Source organism: Fukomys damarensis, unplaced genomic scaffold, assembly GCF_012274545.1.
Source record: "Fukomys damarensis isolate Sample0158 unplaced genomic scaffold, DMR_v1.0_HiC HiC_scaffold_12, whole genome shotgun sequence".
Classification (NCBI taxonomy): domain Eukaryota; kingdom Metazoa; phylum Chordata; class Mammalia; order Rodentia; family Bathyergidae; genus Fukomys; species Fukomys damarensis.
In genome coordinates, this window is record NW_022900924.1 from 40,613,199 (window position 1) to 40,635,949 (window position 22,751).

General features: G+C 35.1%; 1 long non-coding RNA gene across 1 annotated transcript; it reads right to left on the bottom strand.

Moving 5' to 3' along the window:
- Nucleotides 1-374: 374 nt before the first annotated feature.
- Nucleotides 375-22,747, bottom strand: LOC104856740. The gene is made up of 4 exons (XR_778691.1): nucleotides 22,693-22,747; nucleotides 21,973-22,085; nucleotides 21,618-21,741; nucleotides 375-563 (listed from the first exon to the last, which is right to left on the bottom strand). It is a non-coding gene; the product is annotated as an uncharacterized LOC104856740 (long non-coding RNA).
- Between the last annotated feature and the right edge of the window lie 4 nt (nucleotides 22,748-22,751).

Below are 22,751 nucleotides of genomic sequence, written 5' to 3' on the forward strand. Positions count from 1 at the left end.
AAAATCTCCACAAAATACATAATCTACTAGCTAATTAACCAAGTGAAAAAGAGAAGAACACAAATATGTAATATAATAATAAAAGACAATATAATAATCATTTTAAAAATCATAAAAGACTGCATAGCACAACACATATACATGAAAAATTATAAGATTCAGTTGAAATATGTCTTCCTAAGATTTACCCTAGTAGAAATAAATGTCAAACAATATATCATTCTTTTTTACTACAACTGAAAAATATGTATATATTCTCACAGATTCACACACACAAGTGATTTAAAAATATACTGAATGTTTACAATTTTTTAGTAAATTTATTACAGTTTTACTACTGATCAATAGGACAAATGCATTTAAAGCAAGGGGGGTATTGTGAGCATGTTGATTTAATTAATAGTGTGTTTTTTACTGTAATAAAGTTTAAACATTCCCTATATTTTTGAACAGCCCCCAATTCGATCAAACATTTACAGCAATTCCTGTAAACAAAAACACTGTGGTGCGTCCTCATTCACCTTACTCACTGGATCTGGCACTGTGCGATGTATGGCTCTTACCTGAAGTCAAATGATAATGAAAGGTAAACATTTAGAAATGATTCAGAAGCTCAGCCATGGCAGCACAACTAAGGAATTCATGAAAGAGGACTTCCAGCACTGCTTCAGAAAGAGGCAAGAATGATATGGTAAATACTTCAAACAAGAGGGAGTCCTCAGAGAGGGATTGCTGGTAGTGTATCTTTTACCATAACGTATATATTTTTTCCTCATTGAGCTTATCAGTACATTTTAGGTATACAGTACAGTTACATTCATCATTGGAATCTTGTACCTTTACATGACAGGTCTTGGTTCTCATTTTTTCCCCTTGTCCCTGCCCTCCCTTCACCCCCTCCTCCCTTCCCTATTTACAAACACTTTATTTCCATTTTTTCATTGTCTCATATTTTTTCTTTTCCCTTATTTCCTTTTCCCTACCCTTCTCACTTCCCCTACACCTTTAGCCCTTTTCTTAATTCACATTGATAATATACATTTTAAATTTGAGTATTCATTGTATTTTCAGTCACACCTAGGATCTATATATATCACACACAAACATGCACACACACACACACACACACACACACATGCACACACACAGAACCACACACACAGCTTCTTTATCCAGTAGTCCATCAATGAGTACTTAAATTATTTCCATATATTGTCTATTGTGAATAATGCTATAATGAACATGACATGCAGATATCTTTATGAGATGGTGATTTAATTTCCTTTGGGTATATGCCCAGAAGAGGGATTGCTGAGTCACATGTTAATTTTGTTTCTAATCTCTTCATACTATTATCCATAATTGCTGTACCAATTACCACTGACAGCTCACAAGAGTTCCTTTTTCTCATCATCAACATTTATTATCTTTTGACTTTGTGTCAGTAACCATCCTAACACGTAGGGTGGAATCTCACTGTGGTTTTGATGTGTGTTGCCTATTGCTTAATGATATTTCATCATCTTTTCATATACCTGTTGGGTACTTTATATTTCCTTCAGATAAATGTCTAGTCAGGTCCTGTGCCCCATTTTAAATGAGGTATTTGTTTTTCAGCTACTGAATTGAATAATATCTTGCCATTTTCCACAACATGGCTTAGCCCAGAGGACACTGTGCTAAGTGAAAAAAGCCAGATACCGAACAAAAAATGATGCATGATCTCATATACAGGTGGAACTTTAAACAAACAAACAAACATATACAGAAATAGAGAAAACAATGCTTACTGTCCCAGAAGTAGGAATTATGGATGCACAGCTTAAGATAAATAGGATGAACAAGTTTAGTTATATAATGAACAACTGGAGCTCTCTAGGTAATAAAACTGTACTGTATTTTAGATTTATACTAAATTAATGTATTTTAGATTCTCTTTCTATACCATCATGGTATACACCGTAAATATACACAAGAAAGCTTATTTTTATAAAAAAGAATAAAACATCAAACAGAATAATTTCCATTTAAGAAACAGAAACAAAACACTAACCCACAAAAACAGCAAATAGGATGAAATGACATGGTTTCACAAGGAAATTCCATCAATGCTTTTATGTTCCAAAACAGAGACGGCAAAAGAGAATCTGCCTACTTGTCCTCCTAAATATCTCTTTAACCTGGCCCTACCCTCCATGCCCACAATGATTGCCTTAGCTCAGATTCTCATATTATAATTCTTTCTATTGGTAAGTTTGCGATACATAATATTTACATTTCTTTGGGAAAATACTGGTACATATGTATATGGTATAATCCCTGGTATTCCCCACCCCCCCAAAATTATATATATGGTAAACATTTAAATTGTTTAAAAAATACTATCACAGCAAAAGACATACGTTATTAGTTAGCCTCAAAATATTCCCCTCAATTCAAATTACTTGTCCCATTGGTCTTCCCACTTTGTGAAGCAGTCCTGGAAGTTCTCTTTCATGTCTTACAAAGTGTGATCAATGATACAATGAATGATGCATCCCAGGGCCATCCAACAGAAAAGCAAGCTTGTAAAAACATCTTTGTGTGTCCTCATCTTAGTCACAGGATCTGGCACCATGTGACTACTAGTTCTTCCCCAAAGTCCAAATGATCTTGAAAGCAAAATGTTTAAAGCGATTGGGGACATCACAGCAGCCATGTCTTAGCTATTAAAGACACTCAACAAAAGAGGTCTTCTGGAACTGATTCAGAAAGTGACAAGAATCATAAGGTAAGTGTTTTAGAAACAAGGGGGAGTTTTTGAAGGGGGCTAATGACAATCTGTCTTTTACTGTAATATACTTTTTTTATTACATATATGGAAAATTTTATTTACCTTGGTAGAGAACATACTGAAATTGACATTGTATGGGTTTTTCATTCCAATATGAAACGGTGTTTACCTTTTTATTACATATTGATCTGTGCTGGTTTTTTTTTTCGGGTTTCATAATAATTATCTTATTTTGCTATTTTGAATGTAAGAGAAAAACCCAAATTTCTAAAACACAAGAGTATCTGTAGTGTGGTGTAGTTATATAAGGTTGGGTTACACCTGCCTACTTTATTTTTTTATTATTTTTTTTCAGCTTTAATTGAGTTTATTGGTACATTTTAGGGATACAGTACAGTTACATTCATTGTTGGGATCTTGTACCTCTACATGACAAGTCTTGATTCTCATTTTTTCCCCTTACCCCTGCCCTCTCTTCACCCCCTGCTCCCCTCCCCATCTACAAACACTTTATTTTCATCTTTTCATTTTCTCACATTTTTTTCTTTTCCCTTCTTACCCTTCCCCTACCCATCCCTCCTTTTAATGTAAATATTCACCATAGTTTTCAATAACACCTTGTATAACCTATCTTCAAGTCTTCAATCCTTTTTCCCCCACTCCCACTTCCTTTCCTCATCCTCTTCTCTTATCTCCTGATCCCCTCCCTTCTCCATCTCCAAAAAGTTTGCTTCCCTGTGTCCTATCTCCCCTTTATTTTACTCTTTCATTGTATTCTGGGTGCTCTTTTAAGAGAAACCATGTTATATTTAACTTTCTGTGTCTGGCCTATTTCACTTAACATTATAGGCTCAAGATCTATCCATTGACTCTCCATTCTTTCTTTATTTTAATTTAATTTAATTTTATTTTATTTTTTGCACATTGCCTCTGGAATGCTACCATTTTGAAAAGAAAAAAACTGAACAGTCATTCCTCTCTTTAAAATCTGCTAATAGTACTATATTTCCTTTATCCAAAATAAAAATCTAAACTCTTTAGAGTGGTATATAAAGTCCTCCAAGAATACCCTCTCACTCTCCTAGCCCAAGGCTCTGAGTTAACACAGAGCCTTTAAAGTACCGTGCTATCGCACATCCCTGAGCTCTTTCTCCTCTCCCTGGATGGCCTCCTCACCCACCTCTCCCTGGCATAGTAAACAAGTCTGTTCAGCACAATCCTTCAAGACTCAGCTTGTGTCATTTCCAGCACCCTGCATATCTCTCTCATAGCAGGGGGTTGCCGTCTCTTTCAAGACGTATTTCAAGAAATAAAAGGATAAATGCACTACAGTAGACATTCATGCAATGTACTGTTCTTCGGCAATCAAGAAAAAAATGAGTTATCAACCTATGAAAAGCCATGGAGGAAACATAAATGCATATTGCTAAGTGCAAGAAACCAATAATAAAAGGCTACATATTACATAATTGCAATTATTACATATGACATTTATAAGTCAAAACCAAAGTAAAAATGTCAGTGGTTGCAGGGTTGGGAGAGGGAGAGAGTGATGAAAGGGTATAGTATAGGGGGTTTGATGATGATGAAACTATTCTATATGACACTAACATGACTACATGATATTTCACATTTCTCAAATCTCAGAGATCTTCACAACCTACAGTGAACCTTAATGTAAACTAAGACTTTAATTAATCATAATGTAACAACATTGGTACATCAAATGTAACAAATTACCACACTGTCGCAAGATGTTATTACTGTGGGGGATGGAAAGAAAAGGTACATGGGAACTCTTTCTTCTCAATTTTTCTGAAAATCTAAAACTTCTCTAAAAAAATAAAGGCTATATTTTAATGAAGCATGAGTTACTACTGATACCTCTAGTTTAACTTAACACATCTTTAACTTCTTTGATCTGATATTTGTCTCTCTTCTTATATTGAAAATCTGGATTCATAAAAAAATCACTTTAATAAATAAATATGAAATTAGCATGGTTGTAGCTGTGTTAATTCCTTAGGAAACACTTTTACAAAGATGGCATGAGAGAAATCTGAACAAATAATCATGAAATGTAAACTCACTGAGTACAGATGAATGTTTTAATTGCATACGAATTGCTGTCTTTTAATTTGGTATGCATTTCTCAAATATTTTCTTCATTCACAGAAATTCAAGTAGCTCTAAGACCTATAGAAGTGAAAATTTAAATTTTTGAAAACAAACTTATCCAACTATGGGTAACAAGATAGAGTTCGACTATGGTTGTTTTTAGAAGTGATAAACTAGAAAGAATCCAACTCTCAGTTCATCTAGATATTGATAAGAGAATTTCATTCATCAAAGGCTTCCCAAAATTCTACGCAATGAAAGTCTAAAGATTTGTCTCTATACTCAACTAAGCATTCACTATCAAACAATACACTGTTCACATGGAAAATCTGATTACATCTTTTTAAATTACTGCATTTTCCATTTATGAAAATTAATATGCACAAAGTATGTTTTGCTCTGGACCACGACAGAACAAAATAGTTCCTTACAAAATGGATATTTGAGGATAAATTAATAAAGAGATTATTTATAAAAGTATGGAAAAGTTTAAGGGAAATCACTTGGTGTGATATTTTTTCTCAGGGATAGTAACTGCAAAAGTATTGCTTCCCTAGGTCTGATGGTGTGCAGAGAGAAAATGGCTACTCACACCTGGAGAGAAAAGGGCAGTTAGCAGGTCTTAGAGCATTTAAAAGAGGTTCCAGCTAACCTATTATGATCTGACAGACAGGTGCCATAGAGAATAAATGTGATGCCCTATTCTCCAGGGGGATTTCCATTGCCTCAATACCATCAGAAGCCAGAGAACAAACAAGTACTTTGATGCAGTCACACAGGTCAGTCCCCTGGAGCTGGAGCACAGATGAAGGTTGGAGAGGAGTGGACCTGGAGGGCAAATGGAAAATATACACTATAGTACTTTTTGCAGCAGGTTAAAAAAAAAAAAATCTAACTTAAATTAATCTAAGCAAACAAGAGGATTTATCTATTTAACTATCTGAAAAGTTTAGGGATAACTCAGTCTTCATGTCTGGCTTGAGCTACCAACTCAAAAGTTGTCACTAGTACTCGGTCTGCTCTCCTCTCTTCCATGTAGCCTTTATTCAAAGTCTCCATATGGTGGCTTCATAACTGATAGTAGCTTCAGGTTGAAATAATTAAATAAATTAATTAAAGCAATAAAATGGATCATTTCAAAAGCTTATGTAGAATTCCTAACCTAAAACTCTCTGACCTAAATCAAGTTACCTGCCTACTCTTAAATCAGTCCACTTAATTATGCAGATTACACATGATAAGTGACCTGTACATCATAACCACATGCCTGTTTTAGATTCAGTGTTATAGGCCACCAGAAGCCCAAGAACAGAGACAGAGAGAAGAACATACTTTAAGAGAAATGTAGAGTATTGTTAGCAAAAATGCGAAAAAGGGATGCGAGACTGACAGAAGGTAACACATGACCACTGCAGCTTATTTGATAGTCCAATTCACTTCTTAGTTTTCAATTATCTTGATGTTCAGGAACACATGAACCTATCAGTCTGGTCTAAGGAGTATTTTAAAATATGGTAACGAACTCCTATCCTTTAATTTCCATATTTTTATGGCAATGAAACCATGACATACATAGCTATAACTATATATTTATACATACATGTGCATATTCCGATCTCTGTATATAACCCTTCCTGTCATGTAATAACTTGATTTGTTGTGTTACTAAATATTTATAGTAACTCTCTGGACTATAAGCACTCTCTACAACACAACCTTTTTTTTTGTTCAGGCTTCTAATTTCTGAAAAGTAAACAAATATAAATAAATAATAAAACCTTTTGTTTTGTTAGATAAAAATTCTTCCAAAATCACTGGCATCAGAGGATGAATTGACCCAATTTTATAATAACTAAAAAATAACACTTCCATTTTCCATTTTTTTACTCTGAAAAAGCAGTATCATGTTATCCAAGATAGTTCATTTTTAGACTTAAAGAATCACATAATCACTGAAATTTAAAGCTGGAAATGTCCACCTAACTTTAGGAACTAAGAACCAACAAAGTTCAAGTGACCCAAAAGTAGATAGCACTTCAGATCAGACCTTAAAGAAATGAAAGTCTAATGCCCCAGAGAAACTATATTATGATAAGGTAACAGGAGTGTGCTGCTTTATTTTAACCAGGGACACTACATGAACTTAAAACTCGTAGTGAATTTTATCAAGTGAGTGGCAAGGTAGTGAATTTTTTCAAGTGAGTGGCAAGGGACTATTAGGTTTCAGCCTGGATATGTGTTTCCTTTAAATCATCCTGATGTTTAGGAAAGAAAAGCTTTAACAAGGTATAGATTCAATTCTCACAGATGAGGTTGATAGGAGAGATGGAGTTTTTTATTGCAGCTGCGTATCTGCTGATAAGACAAAGTGAAGGACTTAATCACCACATCTTCTCTAAAATGATAGAGAAGAGCATTTATTTTTAGCTGTCTACTGCATTTTTTACCTTTCTTCTCAAGAATATATCCACATGTCAGTTTTCAAATTGCTTACCTACACAAAGTGCATTAGCTTTTCATAGGTTTGCAGGCTGGCTTCATGTTTATTCCTGTACAGAAGTAAGTACATCTCTAAAATTATCCAGTAATGAATCTGAAACTACATGCTTAGGAGAGCAACTGGGGAGCATGAAATCATTTTGTTTTAGGCTGTTTAACAAGAAACAAACTGAGATGTTTTAGAAGACTCAGTATTACAATTGTTTTCTCTTTATCCCTTCCTCTTCCTGATTGTTACTGAGTTAATCAAATACCACTATGACAACCGATGGATAAACTGTCTGCTCTGGATGTTAATTGATCTCACTGGAGATCATGTTTCTCCACTGTGTTGAAAATCTACTGAGATATAGCAGCATTTCTTCTAATCTTTCTCCATCTCCCTTAGTGTCGCCTCTTTTTGGCTGAGAGACTGAAAATGTGCTACAAGTCTGCTGAGTCAGTCTTTCTCACCTATATCCTGTGCCCTTTCTTTCTTGTGGAAATGTTCACTGCTTTTTCATGTGTTCTTGGACTACAGAAGGTCCTGGAGTTGTCAGTAGGTACTCACTGAGCCAAACCATCTCTCTAGCAATCTTTGATTCATTACTTTCAAGTTGTTATAATATGGTGAACCACAGCAAGCCTATCAGCGTTTCAGGGAGAAAGGGTAAAACCAAAGAGTAAACCTACCTGTGGAAGAGGAGAAGGAACTTACCTAAACTCCCTTGTACTTGCACTAGAATTCATCCCAAGGGAGAAACACAGAAAAGCAAAAACAAAACAAAACAAAAATTGCAGGTCTCTTTCCTGTTTGCATGTCCATTCCCACTCTGAATCCTTATACATTATTTGTAATATTGCTATTAATTCTGTTAATTCCACTATCTCATCTATTATTTCTAGGATTGTTTCTATCAATGGGGTTTCCCCCTGGTTATGGATGACACTTTCATGCTTTTGTATATCTAGTTATTTTTGATGGATGTTGGACATGGTAAATTACATATATAAATTTTATATGTTTCATTAAAGGAAGTTCAGTTTTGTTCTGGTAGGGAATTAATTTACTTAGATTAGGTTGGTCATTTTGAAGCTTCTTTCTTCAACTATTTTAATAAGGGTCTTACTCTAGGGTTAGTTTTAGATCTTCTTAGGACTGAAACTAGAAGTGTGGCCTTTGGGGGCTTGCTAATGAATTTTTTGCCAGAATGTTCCAGAAGGTCTTTCTATAGAAGCTGGTCAGAATTCAAACACCTCACAACCCTGAGAAACTGATAGTTGTTCAGTTTATGGCTTCCCAGTAGTTATTCTGTACCTGGTAATTGTGTTTTCTTCTCATGGGATGTCATTCTAAATATTTACAACTTAATATTCAGTCAAAAACTCAAAGGCATACCCATGCAAATTTTTGGAATTCTTTTACCACTTAGATCTCTATTTTTTGGTCCTCTCCACCATAAATTCCTGTTCTTCAAGTCTCCCCAAACTCTGATATCTACCTCACCTCAACAAGGCTGCCAGGCTGTATGGGTTCCACCTCTTCTCAACATTGTCTCATAAGTGCCTCTAGCCAGAAAATGGGGAAGTTATAGCTATTGCCTAGTTTGTTTCCCTTCTCTCAGATACTGCAGCCTGCACTGACTGTTCTCCAGTGTCTAAACACAGTTGCCTCATATTTTGCCCAGGATTTTATATGTCTTTCTTTCTTTCTTTTTTGGCAGGAGTTCTGTTTATGTGGAAATTTTAGTCTGATATTAGCTATTCCATCAAAGCTGCAAGTAGAAGACTTTCAATTTTCTCTACTTCCATTTCCTTAAAACAATAATCATACATCTATGATAAGTGCCCAACTGAAGAAAAAAAACCATCATTTAATCATGTGGACAGGAAAAATACCAATTAATAATTTATAGAATATATAAACTATAAAAAATACCACTATGCCAATATCCAATTTTCACAGATCTATAAATTATATAGTCAAATTTTACTATTACTGTAATGAGGACAATCCAAATGGTAATGAGGGATAGGGTCAGAAAATAGCCTAACAAAATGGGAAAAGGGAGAACTTTCTGAGAGGATGAATAAGTGGAATAGAAATGACTTCTTAAAGAAAAGCAACTTCCTGAAGAACAAAAGAGAGATTAAGAATGACTTACTTGAAAACAAGAAAGAAAGAATGACTTTTCTAATTAAATTGAGTTTCTTAGGGAGTATTTGAATGCTGTATGACCTTTAGGAATAGTACATAATACTCTGGAAGAGATAAATGGAGTCTTGAGAGAGGAAACTCCAAAAGGATTTTCATAGCTCCCTTTTATACTTGAGATGTGATATGCCAGTGTTAGTTTTAGAGAAGTGAGTTGAATGCTGCAGGGGAACGTGAGTCTTGAAGGATTTAATACAAAGTTAAATGAACACCTATGAGTTTTAGGAAAATTGGGAAGTATACCCCCACTTAAATGGATAAGCATGTTTTTAAAAATCTCACATATACAAGTAAGGCATCAATATTGGAAAAAAGCAAGTGGGCTTGTAAAGACAGATGCCCAGAAAAATCACAATAATCTATTATCAGTCTACTTTACTAGTAAAATAAATTTTTATTTGATAATTTTGATACAGTATAGCATAGGAATATTTGTCTCACATTTTAGCTGTCTCGTTCTGTAACCACTAGGAAAAAATAATATGTAAACCCAGAATATTTCATAAAATACATTTCTGAAAGTTCTTATATCACTGATTCCAAGGGTCTTAAAGAAACATTTTTTGCTATATAGTCCAGGAAATTAATTATCTTTAATTTGGCCAGAAATAAGAAGAAATGGCAAAGGGCTCAAATATGTCTTAATCATAAAAAGATAAAATCAATGTGAAAGTACTTACCATTGGAAATGATATCATATACTTGTGAAATTTTTCCTACCTTATATTTTTAAGTTATAAAAAGGATATTTGTTCTTTAATTCTGTGGAACTGATAGAAGGTATTAAAAAACTACTTTTTTTCACAACCAAGTCCATAGGTTTAGAATTAAGGGAAGATTTTTTTAGTTAAATCAAAACATCAGCAATAACGACTTGTGTCATTTTTTTCAATTAGGATTTTTAAAAATTTGTTCTTCAATGAATATAAGCAAGTAGATATTTGGAATAAGTAGACAGTCAACAAATATTAGGTAAATGAATGAATTACAACTCTCATATTTATGCTAGTCACCTGGATGCCAATGAAGATTCTGGATGCTCAGCTAATTTTTTAAAAAATCACAATAACAAAATAGTAAAAACATAGCCAAAATACTTCCCTCACATGGTAGTGTTTAGTTTTGTTTATTCTTATTGAGGAGAGAAACTGAAATGTACTCAAAGAAATGGGAATGAAATGATTTACGGGAAAATTCTAGGTTGCCACAATTAGGAGTGACGTTGGATAAACCAAAAAAGAAGTCACTTGGACAACCCGTGCAAAATGTAGAAGTTTCTTATGCAGTGCTCACTGTAAAAGTAATATTCTTAAAAGCTAGATTTGGGGGTAGCAAAATAAAAAATTGCAAGCTTAAAAATTCTATTGATAAAGGCCTTTAAATGAAATTAATGTAATTGTAGACCAAAAGACTATGATATATTTACAGTTAGTATTATAACTCTGTTATATGTAAATGGTGATGATTCAATTCAGATTGATATTGAGTATGGACAAGTGTATGGAACCCAGTAGGCTGAATGACACAGAATTTCCAAATATTCCTAGGTCCTTTAGCTGTTCCCCACATAACATGCTTTCCAGCTGATTCATCATCATGGGATGGTACTGCTCCAGATTTAGCATTGAACTAGAACACAGTTTTCATGGTTAATCTTATGTGTCCACTTGACTGGCCATGGTGCCCAAATATATGGTGAAACATTATTCTAGTTTCATTATTCTAAGGTATATTGGGATGAGACTGACATTTAAATAAATGAATTTTTAGCAAAGCAGATTCCCCGCCTCATCCAGTATTTGAAGACCCGAATAGAAAACAAGACCAACCTCCCCCAAACAAGAGGAAATTCAGGCAGCAGACTCCTCCTTGGTCATTAGCCTGCAGCCCATATATATTTTGACTTGCTGGACCCCAATATCAATTCTTTAAAATACATCTCCTTTTAAAAATGCATGTACACATGCTACTGATTCTGTTAATGTGGAGAATCTTAATATAATATGCAGCTTTTGTCCTATAAACAGAGAACACCAAGAAAAACTATACCTAATAACAAATATGAAATCTGCAACTATTAATCCAAGATAAAAACAAAAAACAAATGGTAACATGGGGTGGGGTATTAGGGCAAAGGAAATAAAAGAGAAAATTATAGTTGAATTTTTGGCTACCACATCACTTAACTTAAATTTAAGCTTATTTTTTAAAAAATAAAACCTCCTCTGAAGTCAGGTTTTAAAAAAAATTAAGCTACATTCTTCTAAAGTACTGAGTCACTGTCCTCCCTGAATCTGCCCAAAAAGCACTTTTAGCCCATTTGCAATATGGACTAATTTTTGGAACAATTCCTTTGTCTGTTGCTATAATCTCCAAATAACATATCTGTTTGCCATAACTGCCGCCCAAGACAACAGATGATCCTATTGCCCAGAATTGGAGTTCATTTGCAGATTCCTTTGTATTCTACATGTTAACTGAGTCTTGCTCAGGCATTTATATGACATACAATGTCCTACTGCGAATGAGTGTAATATTTGCATGAAAATATTTTTAAATAGCCATTCATTCAAACTGGGCATAGTGATGCAGGCCTGTAATCCTACACTCTGAGAGTGTGAAACAGGAGGACAGCAAACTCAAGAGCAGCCTAGGCAATTTAGTGAATTCCTGTCTCAAAATTTTAAAAAATAAATTAAAAAGATGGGGATAAAGCTCAGCACAAAGACCCTGGGTTCAATCCCTAGTACTGTTAAAATATTTTTTTTTAAAACAGAGTCACAAACAAGACAGATTATAGTTCTGCCTTCATGGATCTTATATATTAGTGGGGTAGATAAGCAATCAAGGAGATAATCTATGATCAGTGTCATGACGAAAATAAATGGAAAACTAAGATAAAATAGGTACTCTTCAAGTTGTGAGGATAGAAACAAAGATGAACGAGGGAAGAAAATTTCAAAAAAATAATTAAGTACAAAAGCTTTGAGGCAAGAAAAACATGGAGTGTTTAGAAAATAACAAAATCTATGTGGTTGGGTCTTGATGATGATTGATGGAGTCTTTGTAAGAAGGGGAGGGTGGAGGGGATGAAGGGAGGGCAGGGGTATGGGGAAAAAATTAGAACCAAGATCTGTCATGTGAAGATACAAAATCCCAATGATGAATGTAACTTACTGTATACTTAAAAAATGCCAATAAATGCAATAATATTAAAAAATCAATGATATAGAACACTGCTTTGAAAAGTAATCTTTTAATAAGTCTGGCTTATTCTTTAAAGCTACCTATAGAGCCATCAGTTGGTACATGAATGGGAGGACAGAGGGGGAACAAAAAGGAAAAGGAATTAATGAATTTTCAATATGTTCTGGTCACTGCTTCAACTAGAGTAATTCTGCTGTCATCTCTTTTGTACACTGGCTTCCCACTTTGAGAAAAATTTAAAAATAACTACAAATTGCATTTGAAAATAGTTTTCAAACACAAACACATCAGCAATTATATACATATATTACTGACATACATGGAGATGGAGTGGGGGGAGTATGTCCAAGTGAGCAGAGTGTATGATCACCTTAGCAGAAATATTCATAAAGAGGAACAGAATGCATAAGACTACATAGTTTGATGAAGATTATTAATACTATCCAACAAACTATATTTGCTTTCATTTCTTGTTTTTTCTTTTCATCTTTGTTTTTTTGAATTTACTTTTATTCTTGGCTCACAAATTTTTGACTGAAGTTGGCTTTCCAGAGGAGAAAACACTTACACTCAATATGCATTACTGAACCACATACCAGTGCTATCTCATCATTAATACATCATCAATGTGATTTCTAGATCCATGTCCCATTAGCTTGATAGTGTGTATTGGACTGCCAAGCATGACTCAAATTCCTGAATTTAAAAACTGAAGATCAGTGCCCAGAATGGAATCTATATTAAAGTGTCACAATGATGCTTCCTAACAGTGACTAGACATTCTGTCTCAGTGATTTCTGGGCCCGGTCCTTCTTCTAACTATGACTAAAGGAACTAGAGAATTTCATTCACTTAAAGAGATCAGACACAGTAGGAACCCACACTTACCAGCACTTTTAATTCTTGGAATACTTTTCATCATAGAACAAAAAATACTAAAGGTTAAATCTCAAAGTTTAGTTTTAAAGGTGACAAGAGAGGCATGGAAAATTAGGTGATTTGTCCAAAATATAGCTACGGACTCCTGGGCTAAAGTTCTTCTCATTATAATAAGTGCCTAGCTCACAATTATAGTTCCTCACACTCTTAACTTTCTTATAGTCACTGAAAATTCATATTATTCTATATAATGAGTTGACATTTATAGTAAATTTATATTTTCTAGGGAGTGGGGAGATTTTTAGCCTTCTGTGAAGCTTTCTTCCTTTTAGTCAGTCCAGCCCATAGAGTAGCCAAAGTGATCCTTTTATGGTTCATGATGCCCTTCTGCTCAAAATCTTGAAGTGACTCCCATCCACTAACAGTAATAGTCAAGTTCCTGCAATGTTTTACAAAGCACCACAGCACACCCACACAGGTTCTTGCCACACTGTCTTCCTGGTGTTCCTTAAATACACCACATGCCTTCATCTGTTAGAATCTTAGTTCTGGCCCTACTTTTCTTTGCTCAAATAAGTTAAATGACTAATGCCTCATCACTTTCAAGTCTGGGCTTAAATGGTACTTTTTCAACAAGACCTTCCCTAACTATTCTATTTCATACTGCTATACTCCTCCTTCTGTACTTCCAGTGTGCCTAGACTTGATTTACTTCTTTTTCTATGAGATGCATCACCTAATATACTCACCATTTAATTACTTACTATGTTTTGTGCTCACTCTCTATCTCCCTCCAGAAGGCAAGTTTCATGAAAGCAAGAATCGTGGTGCATTTTTCACTATAACATCCCTACCACGTAAAACAATGCCTAATCTTCAACAAATACTCATTGAATAAATGGATTAATGCATTTGACAATTTGATGACTCTGTGTCTACAGATAATCACAGGCCATGTCTAAAGTGGCCAAGATCTCAGTTAAATCCTTTCCTTGATATACTGGATTTTCCAATGGATTTCACTAAGGTGGGTAATATACTAACTACATTTATAATTCCCGAAATTCTCCTTTAGTGTTACCAGCAATAAAATAAAAAGTTTCTTTAATAATTAAAAGATGATAAACTACTTTAATTTTTAGAAAATATATACTTTGCATTGGAAATGGGTGTCAAAGCAATTGAGAATGCACTGAAAAATGTTATTTATTTATCATTAAACTTCTACTTTTCTTTGATAATCCCTATATATTATTGGTATACTATTATGAGAAACTGCCAGAAAAATGAAAACCTAAGAACTGAAGAAGTATGTGTGCATGTATGTGTGTGTATGTGTGTGTGTGTGTCCTTATAAGGAGTCATGATCAAGTAACTATTCCATAACAGTGTCACACACATCTTTCAACTAAAAACCTAAGCTGAAGAAGTATGTGTGCATGTATGTGTGTGTATGTGTGTGTGTGTGTCCTTATAAGGAGTCATGATCAAGTAACTATTCCATAACAGTGTCACACACATCTTTCAACTTTTTCCACCAACAGTCACAACAGATTTTTGCTGAAATACCTTCATTCTATTTCTCATTCTTATACACAAAGGCAAACATGGAAGACACGCTGCCTAAGACTAGCACTACAGATGGCTACTACATATGGTCAAGCATTGCACATCTCCAGCAATGCCTCGTACATCGTGCATGGGTTATAATGTAAATGAAGCAGTACTCTGCCCCCTCCCCTGGAGCTGTCCAGAGTTCACTTTGAGTCTATTCAGACTTTGCCAGCCTGGATTAGAGCTAAAACCAATGATCTTTCCACTAGGGGAAAAAACAAACCAACCTCAAAAATACTAAGTTGATCATTTCTGGGCCATGACATATGATCAATAAAAATAATATCTTCAAAACATTTACTAGTCACTTAGATGAAGGAGGTGTTAGGGCCATAATTATCCTAAAATGACCCCATATAATAGATCATAGTCCCCCATCCCTGAATCCTTGTTTAGTCGGCAGGTTTCTGGTAAATATACAATTTGATACCACAATGATCTTATAGCACCCTCAAGTGGATTACACTGACAATGTTTTCATTCTCGAAGAAATGTGTTATTCTCTGGTAGGAAAAAGAAAAGTTAGGATCTTGCCAATAAAGACAATATGAATAAAGGAAGAAGTATCGACCCTTATCAGAAAGATTGTAGTTTAAAATATTTCTCTAATAACAGATTTTTTACTGCTTAGCTATACTTTCAGGCTGGTTTTCAATAGAATTTTGAATGGAACACAGCTAGTTAACTAATATAATAAAACTTTAAACTTCTTGCACCATGTGTTTAGGAATGCAATCAAATGGCCCCATTAGTGGAAAAAGATTCAAAGATTTATTTTGATAGTGATATAACAGTGGATATTTGCATTAGGGTTCTCCAAAGAAATGAATAAGAGATAGATACACATATATACCATGAAGAACTGGCTCCCATGACTTTGGAAGATTAGGGAGATTAAGAAGTCCTATGGTCTGCCATCAGCAAGGTGAAGACTAGGAAAACTGGTAGTTTAATTGTGAGTCCCAAGGCCGGACAACAAGGGGTCAATAGTATAAATCCCAGGGGCCAGGGATTCAGCTTAGTGGTTCTGCCACCTGCCTCGCAAGCTCAAGGACCCAAGTTTGATCCACGGTATAAAAAAAGAAAAGAAAAAAATAGTATAAATCCTAATCTAAGGGTAGAAAATGAAATGAGATTCTGTCTCAGTTCAAGTAGCCGGGCAGGGAGAAAAAAAAATACATGAATTTCTCCTTTTCTACCTGCTCTTCTTTCTACTCAGACCCTCCACAGATGTATGACGCCTACCCACACAGGGGAGGGCAATCTACTTTCCTGAGTTTACCAATTCAGTATTCAAATGCTGATCCCATCTGAAATTATCCTCATAGTCACACCAAAAATAATGTTTATCCTGCTATCTGGGCACCCCCTAACCCAGTATAGTTGACAAGTAAAACTATCACAGTACTTTAAAAATAAATTCCATACATATATATATATATATATATCTTAAAATGACAACTTAAGAGTAATAGTTTCAGCTAGTGTTGTAAACTGTATTATATGGTAGAAAGACTATATATACATGGATTCTGAAGTTAGTGTTTGAACATCACAACATCTATTGACCTCTCCATATTTATTTATTCATATTTAAAATGGCAGAGTAGAAAGGCCAGAAGCTGGTGGCTTCTTAACACGTTAGTGAAATTCTTAATTCCAAACACACATTTTCTTAAGCTGGTTTAAGTAACTACAGGGACCTTTTTAACCTACAGGTTAAAGTAACTACAGGAAAAAATAAAAGGTGAAGAGAGGCTTTGGAGAAGAATAAATTAAGAGGACTGAAACCACCCAACTTCAGTATTTACTATAAAGGTGGAGCAATCAAGATAGTGTGGTATTAGTGACAGAACAGACATTCATCTGTTGATGGACATATAAGCTATTTTTAAGATTTAGCTATTATGAATTGTGCTGCTATAAATATGGGTATGTGTGTATCACTATAATATGATGTCTCTAACTCTCAAGAAGATACCTAGATGGGGCTGCATCAAATGGAATGTCTAGTTTTAGTTTGTTGAGGAATCTCCACAGATTTCCATAATAGTGGAACTAATTTACATTCCCAACAATAATGTAGAGGGGTACCCCACATACCCATGCCAGAAGCCCTGCCAGCATTTTTATTTGATTTCTTGACGATGGCCATTCTTCTGGGGTAAAATGGAGCCTCCCTATTGTTTTAATTTACATTTCTTAATGGTCATAGATGTTGAGCATTTCTTCATGTACTTACTGGCCATTTGTACTATTTCTATTCTGCGATAAGGAAAGATAAGTCATTTGTTGAAAAATGGATGCATTTTGAGACTATACTAATAAGTGAAATAAATCAGATACAAGCTTAACTATCATATGGTTTCTTTCGTAAGAGAAAGAAATTATAGATAGAGGGCAAAATAAAAGATAAGTAATGAGAAGTAGGGAGATAGATCTTTCTCAAATGGGAAGGGGATCAAGAGATGGAGGGAAGGAAAGAGAATAAGGATAAAAAAGGAATTAAGATGTGTTATATACATTTAGTACCAACTCTACACAAGGAATGTAAACATTATGTACTGCAAACATGTACTAAGGAATACAAACAGACAGACCAATGCCCAGAATTAAAAGCCCAATAACAGACCCACATAAATACAAGCAAATGATCTATGACCAAGGGATGAAGGTAGTACAGTAGTGAAAAGATAAATTTTTCAATAAATGGTGCTGAAACAATGGGATACACACACACACACACACACACACACACACACACACACACACAAATTAACCTATACATGGGCCTCACACCCTGCACAAAATTAATTTAAAATGATTTCTGAATCTAAATGTATCAAGAGCCATTTTATATAACTTTGGGGGAAAAATCATTTCATAATTAAAGTATGACTACAGCTGTCTAAGGCCCAAGGTCACCATGCCTGGGCACCTGCCATGACAGGCAGAAACATAACTCTGTTTTGCCTCAGGTCACAAGTTGAGGACTCAATAGTCCCATGATAATGTGATGCTCAAGGGCAACAGTACATCAGCTGAAGACATCCTGGTTCTTTGAGAATCAAGTGGTAATTTAAAAAAGGGAAAGGTTTCACCTAGGAGAAAGGTAAATTCTTTATTAGCCTGCTATCTCAGCCCACTTATTATTGTAAGAATGTCCCCTTTATTGCCCTTATCAACATAAAATCCTCACCAACACAGGACTAACACATCCCCCTAAGTCACCTTATGCTCCCTCCAATTACTGTGTGTACCCAATAAATAATGGCTAGCTAGGAGTGTCTTTTTGTCTTTGCCCACTCTGAGGCACTGACCTCCCAGCCCCCCATGTGCTTTGAAATTATTCATGGCTTTACTGTCTGTCTTTCTTTAGCCCTCGCCATCCCACTTTCTAGGCAGTAGGAGGATTGATCACCTTCCAATATAAATGTAAAGTGAAAAATTATAAAACTCCAAGTATGTAACAGAAAAAAATCTAGATGATAGTAATGATATTTCAGATACAATACCAAAGGCATGATCCTGAAAAAGGGAATTGAAAAAGTAGACATCATTAAAATTAAAATTTTTCTACTCCACAAAAAATACCACTAAAATAAAAAGGCAAGTCACAGGCTAGAAAATATTTACAAAAAGCATATTCAAAGAACCCTTCAAACTGAACAATAATAAAACAAACCAACCATTTAAAAATGGGCCAAAGACCTAAAACAGATACCACATCAAAAAAGATGTACAGTGGTATCTCAGTTCACAAACTCAATTCTCTTCATGATTCTGGTCACAAACCAAACTGGACAAGAATTGAATCAAATTTCCCCATAAGGTCAATGTTGAACCTAACCATTGAATTTGATTTGTTTTTGTCCAATTCAGTTTGTGACCAGAACAGTGGAAAGAAGCAAGCCGAGGAAGGGAGGTACCACTGTACTGATGACCAGCGTATAAAAAGATGTTCCACATCACAGGTCTTCAGGGAAGTGAAATTAAAACAATGAGGCACCACGGTATACCTATTAAAATGGCAAAAATCCAAAACCTTGACAACAACAAATGATGGTGATAATGTGAAGCAACAGAAAGTTTCACTCACTGTCGACAAGAATAGAAAATGGTGCAGCCACCATTTAAGATAATCTGATGCTTTTTTACAAATACTCTTGTAATTTGACCTAGTAATCACACTCCTCAGTACTGATCCAAAGAAGTCAAAAACTTAAGTTCATACAAAACCCTGCACGAATATGTTATAGCAGTTTTATTCATAAGTTCCAAAACTTAGAGGTAATTAGAATGTTCTAACTGAATGGATAAATTAGCTATGTTATATCCAGATAACAGAATAATATTCAGTGCTAAAATTAAATCAGGCCACAAAAAGACATAAAAGAAACTTAACTGCATGCTACTAAATGAAAGAAGCCAGCCTGAAAGGGCTATATACTATATGGTTCTAACTATATACTATTTTGGAAAAGGAAAATCAATGGAGACAGTAAACATTTAATGATTGACAGGTGTTCTGGGAAGGGAGGAAGAACAGACAGAGCACAGAGGATACTACAATGGTGACACTATAATATCATTAAACATTTGTCCAAAATAATAAAATGTACAACGTCAAAGGTGAACTCAATGTAAACTATGGAGTTTGAGCAATATGATGTGCCAACCAGGTTTATTAGTTATAACAAATGTACCATTCTGGTGGGGGATGCTGATGATGAAGGGAGGCTATGTATGTGTAGCAGTAGGTACAAGGGGTGATCAAAATATATGGTTAATGATTAAAATTTTAAAAAACTATCACAGTAAAAAATACATTGCTATTAATCCCCCTCAAAATCCTCCCTTCTGAGAGAAAAAAAATATGAGAAACTGAAAAAATGGAAATAAAGTGTTTGTAAATGGGGAGGGGAGGAGGGGGTGAAGGGAGGGCAGGGACACAGGGAAAAAGATGAGAATCAAGACCTATTATGTAAAGGTACAGAATCCCAATGATGAATGTAACTGTATTGTACCAATAAACTCAATAAAAAGAAAAAAAAGAAAAGAAAATCCTCCCTCCTTCTCCGAACACACCTATCTCATCACCGTCACTTTCTGAAACAGTTCTTTTTTCTGTATACCTGCATGAGGTGTAATAGAAAATACACGAATGCTGATGCTGAGAGCCATTCAAGAGAAGACAGGCTCATGGAAACCTTATGGTGTGTCTTTACCTAGCTTATTCACTAGATCTAGCATTGTGCAAATAGGTCTTCCACAAAGTCAAAACTGACAATGAAAGGCAAATATTGGTAATCAATTAGGGCATCAAAGGAGTCACAACAGTGCAACAAAAGATATTCATGAAAGAGGACTTCCAGAACTGCTTCAGAAAGTGTCAAAATTATGGGATAAGAGTATTCAGAGCAAGGGGGAGAATTTCGAGGGGAATTAATGGCAGTGTGTCTTTTACCACAGTAATTTTTAAATTTAAACATTTACCATATCTTTCAATGATGCTTGTATTTATGAAAAATTTCTGTACCTTCCTCTCGCTTTTGCTGTGAAAGTAAAATTACTCTGGAAATAAGTCCTATTATAGAAAAGAAAGGAGTCATAAAAAATTGCTGAAAAACAAAGTTGGATATATTGTAACAGACTCCTAGACTCTTATTTGGTATTTGCTGTCCTTGAAACACATTTTATCCTTCCCCTCACATGAAGATGAAGCCTTCTTGAAATTTCTTCTATCAGTGTCAAGAACTAGAAACTTTTCTATAAATATTTCATATCAAGTCATAGATTATTTGTATGACCTTTACAAATGATAACATAAATTTTCTAACATTAAACAAGAGCATCTTTAGCAAATAATCTAGTGCCTGTACATGTTATCTTGAGAAACTTGGAAGAGCCAAGAAAAGCTACACTGAAATACACTGCTTCTGCTCCTGCTTTATGTAGCCACCTTGGTTCCCCTAAATTTGCTTTCCTGACTAAATAAGGAATGAATTTAATCTGAATGTGTGCACATACACACAGTTGAGGCAAGGAGTCTCTTTTTACCAATCTGTAGCCGTCCTTAAATGAGACACTTACATAATGAAATTACCAAACTAAAATATTCCTACCTATCTCAACATCACACTTTTGGTCTCCAGAATGTATCTTGCTTTTTCACATCCTTACTCCTTTAATTGTATCTTTCCTCTTCCTGAACTACACATATTTGCTTCTCCTCTCTCTTGACTCCCAGCAACTGCTACTACTGCACTTTCAAAAGAAAAGAGATCAGTGTAAGCAGGCAGCCTGGTGGGTGTCCACCACAACATAACTTACCACTGTGTCATTTTTATTTCTTCTCATGTTTATTCCACCAGTGGACCATGAACCACTCAATAACCATGGTGTTCCTGCATCCTTGTTTCCTTCATCTTTGTATCTCCAGGATTTAGACTAGCACCTGTTAAAGGATGTGTACATGTGTTTTATTTAGAAATGGAATGACCTATGAGCCAAACATCAAAGATGTTTTGCATACTCTGCCTTTCCCATTTCTCACACTCCCCTACCCCTCGCCTCTCCCCACATATTCATTTATTCATATCCTTGAATATGGAAGTTTCTTAGAGAAATTTTTTAAAGTTAAAAAGTAAAGCAGTAAGTGACCAAAGTATATTCTCTATATGCCCACCTTGAGAAGATCCATACGTGAGACTAGTTTCACCCAAATGAGATGCAAGACTGATTTCCTCACTTCTCCTGACCCCTTCCACTCTTGTCACGGATCCAGTGAGGCTTCACCTTCTGCAGTGGGAGTGGTATTTAGGAAGTGAAGAACAAGGTTGTTATTGACACTTAACCGTGGCTACTGCCATTCAAGTCCACCACGAACCAAAAATGAAAACCCCTCGTTTGAGTTTTGAGTAAGCTTGCTTAAAGTTCTTCTGTCACTAGTCTGTATAGGCACTCTGAACAGACACTCAATAAATACCCCCTTGATAAATACGGCTTATCATCTAGTAGAGTAATGCTATAAAACTAAAATAGCATGTCAGTGCATTAAACATATTCTGGTTTCATAATTCTAATTAGTAAACGGGGTATGAACGGTGAACCTAACTCCAGTTTCCTAATTTGAATTCCTTTCTTTTCTTCTGTCCTTTAGTTTATCAACAAAATTTTCCGGGGCAGCTGTTTTACTGTGGTTATGCCTAAAACGTAGGTACTCATTTTAACACAGCCGTACTTCGAGGGAAGAATCCTGTGCTATTAGTCTGGAGCTCTTACCCTAGTCCTGGCATTTAGAAGTGCCTCTGTAAATAGGGGACTACATCAGTCAACCTACAGTACAACTCGGGATATTTTGACTTAATAACATCAAGAAAATTTTTAAGACAAGTTTCCCACATACATCACTCACTCAAACCCCACAGCCCACTCATTCCGGCTTCCGTAGTCTCGCTCAGTTCC